This window comes from Triticum dicoccoides, chromosome 5B (assembly GCF_002162155.2).
Source record: "Triticum dicoccoides isolate Atlit2015 ecotype Zavitan chromosome 5B, WEW_v2.0, whole genome shotgun sequence".
In the NCBI taxonomy this organism is placed as follows: domain Eukaryota; kingdom Viridiplantae; phylum Streptophyta; class Magnoliopsida; order Poales; family Poaceae; genus Triticum; species Triticum dicoccoides.
In genome coordinates, this window is record NC_041389.1 from 10559974 (window position 1) to 10566112 (window position 6139).

General features: G+C 40.2%; 1 long non-coding RNA gene across 2 annotated transcripts; it reads left to right on the top strand.

Moving 5' to 3' along the window:
- The first annotated feature begins 957 nt into the window (after window positions 1-957).
- Window positions 958-4924, top strand: LOC119307043. 2 transcript variants are annotated; one of them, XR_005149121.1, is made up of 6 exons: window positions 958-1286; window positions 1951-2049; window positions 2492-2804; window positions 3779-4071; window positions 4152-4315; window positions 4719-4924. It is a non-coding gene; the product is annotated as an uncharacterized LOC119307043 (long non-coding RNA). The 2 variants fall into 2 exon arrangements; XR_005149122.1 differs by having other exon boundaries at window positions 3779-4067.
- The last annotated feature ends 1215 nt before the right edge of the window (window positions 4925-6139 follow it).

Consider the following 6139-nt stretch of genomic DNA (forward strand, 5'->3'; position numbering starts at 1 on the left):
GAACCTCTAGAATGTCCCGGCTTTGAGGAAGCCTTGACACAGTCTCTTGTATAGGTAGGCATGGCTTGGTAGTTTCCTATTGTTGGAGGATAGAATACGATCAGATTTACCCCCTCCCCCTCCCCGAGCTCCCCACTTCGATGACCCCACTGTGAAAAAAATGAAAGAAAACAATACAAATTCAATAAATGCAATCCTTTCGCATCGAGTCTTTTTATGTGTACTAGTTGCAAGGAAAGATACTAAACTTGCAATATGATCATTTTGAAAAAAAATCTTCACAAAACGAGGTATCATGTATGAACATTCATGACTTTTCAAGGTGATGGCCATATCCATTGCATAGTTTATGATAATGTGCCCAAATTGTGCACATAGGTGCATCTTGCCATTACAAAAAATATTGACAAACATCAAAACAAAAAAAACAAAAAGAATGTTGACAAATAGAGTTTCTAACCTTTTGTTCAAAAAAAAAATATTTTCATAGTGTAAAAAATGGGTATTTTTCATGAAGGTGGTACAAAAATAGGTTTAAAACGGCACCACTCAAATTTTCACAAAAAGTAGACCATATTTGAGTGACAATTCCCAAGTTTCATGGATTCTTTCATACATTTAATGCATTTCTAGTCATTTATTGCATATAATTCAAATTTAAATCACAAGTGCGTAAAAATGTTGGCAAAATTTTGGTTTTAAAAAAATCCTATTTATATCCTTTAATAGGCCTTATTAAAAAGCAAGAAAAAGAGAAGGAAAAAAACAAAAAATAAATAAATTTAAGGATATTTTGCTAAAAAGTACATCGTGTTTTGATTGGTCAAGATGACCCTCCCATAGATCACATGTCGGGACGGTTGGATTTGCTTAGATCGAACGGCTGTGGCCCTGCGGGTGCCCTATCCTGTTATCTCCTCTCTCCCTATCCCTTCACACGCACGCCTACCCATCGAAGCCACCGCATACCACGCCGCAAGTCGCCACCGCAAGTCGCCTCATGCCGCCGCCGCTCGCCCTTTCTCTGTAGATCGCCAACGCAACCCTGGGCCCCAGGGTCGTTCCCTCCTCCCCACCAGGCTCGAGGAGGCGGCCACGAGGAGCGCGCAGCCGCCGCAATCCTGGGCAGATCTAGCCGGGGCCGTCGGCAGCCATCCCTCCCTCCGGCCGGCCATGAGGAATTGAACCGGCTTGAGCAGAACTAGCGCATGGACCATGCGTGCCTCCCGCGCTAGGAGCCACCGGTCCTCGTCATCTGCTAGCATCCAGGAGGAATCGATCCATATGTAAGCTACCTTCCACAATAATCCATCCAACAGGAATAGTAGTACGTACGTGTTCCTGCCCTTGGTGGAGATGCACATACCCGAATACCCGTAACATATCGTACATACTCGAATACTCCCAAACTGGCACGTATGCATACATACCTGAATACCTGTGCAATATTTTAATTCAGCTAAATAGGTCTAGTGAGTGTCAAATTGGGTAGTAGAAATTGTGAAGAGCAACACGGACATGTACTTTACTGATAGGGAATGTAGGTGTAATACATAGTGCTTTTCATGGTAAGGGTTCTAGTACATGTATGATCATTTTAATGTAGTATATCCCAACTTCACTATGAAAATACAGCAAGAACTTGTCTGTTTATTTCACTTTAATTATTATATTTTTCGTATCTCAACCTCATATGCTTGTTTGATATAATCCAATGGATGATAGCATCACTTTTTACAACTACCCATCAGGGTTACCTTTTTATTCAGGTAAATGTAAGACTCTATCACCTTTTACCAAGTATCCATCCTGGTTACATTATGCGCAAAATAGGTTCCACATTTAATTCCAAATTTGTTGAATATATGGTTTTACTGCATGCTTATAGTCTGTAGCTCTTGGCTGTACATCTGTTTCTATCTCAAGTTATTTATCATTCTACTCTTACAGAATGTTTGCGGGGAGCTCGGTTAGTGTCAACACCTCATGGATTTATGCATATCAGTTCATTTTGCTTAAAGCTACTGTAATGATGCCTACTGGTTCCAGGTATATGTTTATGGAGTCTATGGCGCGCTCATTGATAATTCGCTTAGAATGTTTATATTCTTTATAACTTTGCCATGGAATGTCTATTGTTAGAAAACATCTTGCGAGTACTTTGGTTAGGTACTAGGAAGCACATACACACACATGCCAACACAGCAACAAGCACGCACTTACAACACAACACAGATGCTCTGTTCCTGATTTGTCAACAGTATGCTTATGCTTTGCCACTCTGAAATTTTTGCACTACGGGTCACTTTGCATGTGCTTGCTCATGTAGTGACCTGATTGACAGTTGTTTGTGTTGCCGTGTTCAACTAATGTCCATATACAACAAGTTAGTATTGATTTGTACAAGAGCCAAGTAGGTTGCTCCCGTGTTCAACTAATGTTCATGCTTTATCTCTGGTGGTTCTTGTCTGATGCACACTGTTCTTTGCAGGGCCGTTGACGAGGATGTGCGAGGTGGGCGACCGCACAGGGCCCCCAAAAATTAGGGGGCTTCGAATCCTGTATATGTGTTCTTTGTCACCATGGATCTGAGAGTGCCCGAACTGCTCGTTTCGTACATGGTCACGGCTGACGGCCGCACCGATACGAGCGGCATCTTGGTTCCTTTGTGTGTCCTAGGGCGGCGAGGCCCATGATCTTGTACATGGAGCAGTGCAGCATCGTTGTTGTGCCTCTGCTGTCATCCGTCACCAGAACAAGCAGGCATGCACGTTTCCCTTGCCTGACGCATTCCCATAGTCCATGTAAGTATTTTGTTCATACTGACATCACCACATGGCTATTTCTAATTTCCATGTTCCTTTTTTGTATGATTGGGAATTCCTTCTGTCATGTTTATTTGTTGCCCATCTCATGGCTGGAATCTTTCGTAATTAGAGGCTCTCTTCTTGAACTGGTCAGTAGTAGGAGGCACTAACATGCTAGTTGAGACGAGCGTGGAAAATAACTTGTACAGTCAATGCTTTACTAGACCACTACATTAGAACAGATGCATTATTTTAGTTTAATTTCCAATGCAACTTGCCCAAAACAGCTAGACCTAGTTAGATTTGGAGTATATATGTAGAGTTAGATTTGAATGAAACTGGCTACTTCTGTCAATGTCAGAACTTTAAGTTTTAGGTATATATGTTATTCCTAATATGCTTGCTTCCCCTTATAATTTCAGTCATTTTGGCTACTTAGATGTTGGTTTAATTTGATTATGTGGCATGTAGTTCATTTGTTGTTAGCCATAGTCCATAAATAAATAGCGCCAGTTACCTGAATTCAAGTTCATTCTGAACAATACACAAATTTTCAATTCATATATAAAAAAGACCCATATATATCTATATATATATATATATATCTATATATATATATATATATATATTTATATTTATATATAGGAAACACTGACTATACTCTTCGTCTCCCTAGTCAAATGGCCGTGCACGACATTTCCTAATTTTAGGTTCTCGTTTCACATTTCGCACAGGGGCCTCAATTTTCTGGAGACGGCCCTAGTTCTTTACAGGGTTATGATGATATTTCCAAGGAAATATACTGATCTTGATGTGACAGAAGTGCCCATTTTCCCTTTCTTAAACATTTTACTCTGTTTTTTGTTCTTCCTGTAGTTCTAGTTTCACATTGCTGGTGTTCCATGCCATATTCATTAGATCATGCTTACATGCCTTATGATTAACTTGATTAGTATTTCTGCCATTGAAAGGTTTTGGATCCAGATTGAAGAGCAAACTCGTGCTACAGCAGCAACCCAGAGCAAAACTCTGAGCTCAGCCAGCAGGTCAACGAATTACAAGATCAACTACAAGCTGAACGCGCAAACACACAAGAGAGGATTAACTTGGAGCGTGCTGAGAAAGAACAATTTGGGGAGAGGTTAAAAGAAGAGCGTGCTGAAAGGGGAATATTGTTGGAAGAAGAGCGAACATCAAGACTGTAATTTGAAAAAAACATGATGGCAAATTTTGCAAAATTGAGCCAACAGATGGGAACCAGTAGGTGATTATAGTCATATGCTTGCGACCTTGTAAGATTTATGTTGCTTATTTACATTGCTAAAAGTGCACTTCTATTTGCAGGTGCCAACGAAGAGGATTAACAAAGAAAATAGTAGTCTAAACTTGTAAAATACTCTTTTTTAGAGATCTAGTCCTAATAAGACTCTATGTGCAAGGCTAACTGTTATTTCTTCAAATGTGCTCATACAAGCTGAATAAGGAATTCTCAAATGTTTAAAGCAATGGTAAGTCACAACCTTGCTTTCTTTTCATGTTCACCTGCATTTTATACGTATGGCCTTCATAATTAGCTAGCTACTTCTTCTCTTTCACCATGTGTTGATACTGCATTGAGTCACAATTTAGCAAAAACGAATATGTGCTAGCTAGGGACATGAACTTAACTGAAACTATAGATTGAGTCACAACTAAATCAATAGCGGATGCTTTTAGTACATGTACTTGTGCTTATGTTTTAGACATTTACACTTGTAAAACTGTTCTGATCCCTCAGTTACATGCTTGTTGACACAGTATTACTCCAGTTAGTCTGGCGATAGTTATTTTTAACAATGGGGCTGAAATTGTATGGTGTATGTTATGTTGGACTCATTAACTAGAACTATTTTTTTGATTTCTTGATTGCAGGATCAAACGATCTAGCTCGACTCGACTCTAGATCACGAACAGTTTAGTCTTGGCCCTTAAGTAGGATGGCTAAATTACATTTGAGTATCATTTGATGGATATTTGCTATGAAAATTATGAATCTACATATTATATGTATGGTTTTGAATATTGTAATTGAATGCCTGTGTTTTTTTATGGTTACAATAGGCTATTACCACAATCCACTTTTGGTTGCCACATGTTAGTACCACGAAAAGTTTAAATTGTTGCAATAGTTTCTTGCAACAAACATTTCACTCGTTGTGATATCTATTTATCACCACCAAAACTATAATGTTGCAATTTCCTGTTACAACGACTCGAGTATTTGTTGCCATAAGTTAATGCCACGAGTGTCGCGGTTCGTGGCAAAATGCATAATACCACAAAAACAAGGATTGTTGCCATAGTTTATTGCCACAATTGACTATTGCCACGGAAGTGCATGCGCCACAAAACGAGTGTTGTTGGCATAGGTTGTTGCCACAAATGTCTATCGCCCCGATCTATCAGTCGCCATGATTCGTTACATGTTGCATTAAAGTTATCTCCACAAACCAAATTGTGGCATGAGATGAGTGTTGCCATGGGAAAACATGTGACAACTTCCCACATGGTTGTTGCAATAGCAGACCTTAATGCCACAATTGTTGTTTTGTGGCAATAATCTATTACCATGTGTACAGTCGCAACGGCTGCCAACGAATGTTGTTTTGTGGCAATAGGTACTTATTGCCACAAATCGGCATGTATTGCGACGAGCGATTTTGTTGCAATAGACCCGGATCCTTGTAGTGGATGTACATACTGGAGAAACAACTCGATCGCTCTAAAGATGCCAAGGAGAAGTATTTATCCATTATCAGCATCCGGATCATGCCAGGCGCTGCCTCTGCTGTCGCGTCAAGCTGTTGTGGTTCAAGCCGCCGCCCGCGACTCAGCTCTGATTCTCCCAGCCTCACGTCAAAGTGTTCAGCTGATTGCTATTGTGGGGATATCAAGACTTTTTAAATAGAACTGGTGTTAAAAAAGGAGCTACGGCAAACCTCTGCAACCGCTGATCATCAGAGTATTATGTATACACCTGATCGGCTATACTATTGTTAGCTTCTTGACGGATATTACATATGGATCTTCCGACGTCCAGACAAATCAAGTGATATTCATCTAAATCTAGTTTCTTGGTATATATTGTTTTTAACAAGGAAACAATTACTTTGGACCGTATATTTAGATATGCAGGATAATTATTCATTATAAACGTGGTTTATATCATAGGTACGGAGCATGCGCTGGCAACGTCCTGCCCGGTGTTCGTCTGTGCCACATTACCCGGTAAATAAATGCGTGCAAGATGCCGCCCTTACGGCCCGGTTTACATTAGCTTGCCGGGACCGCGC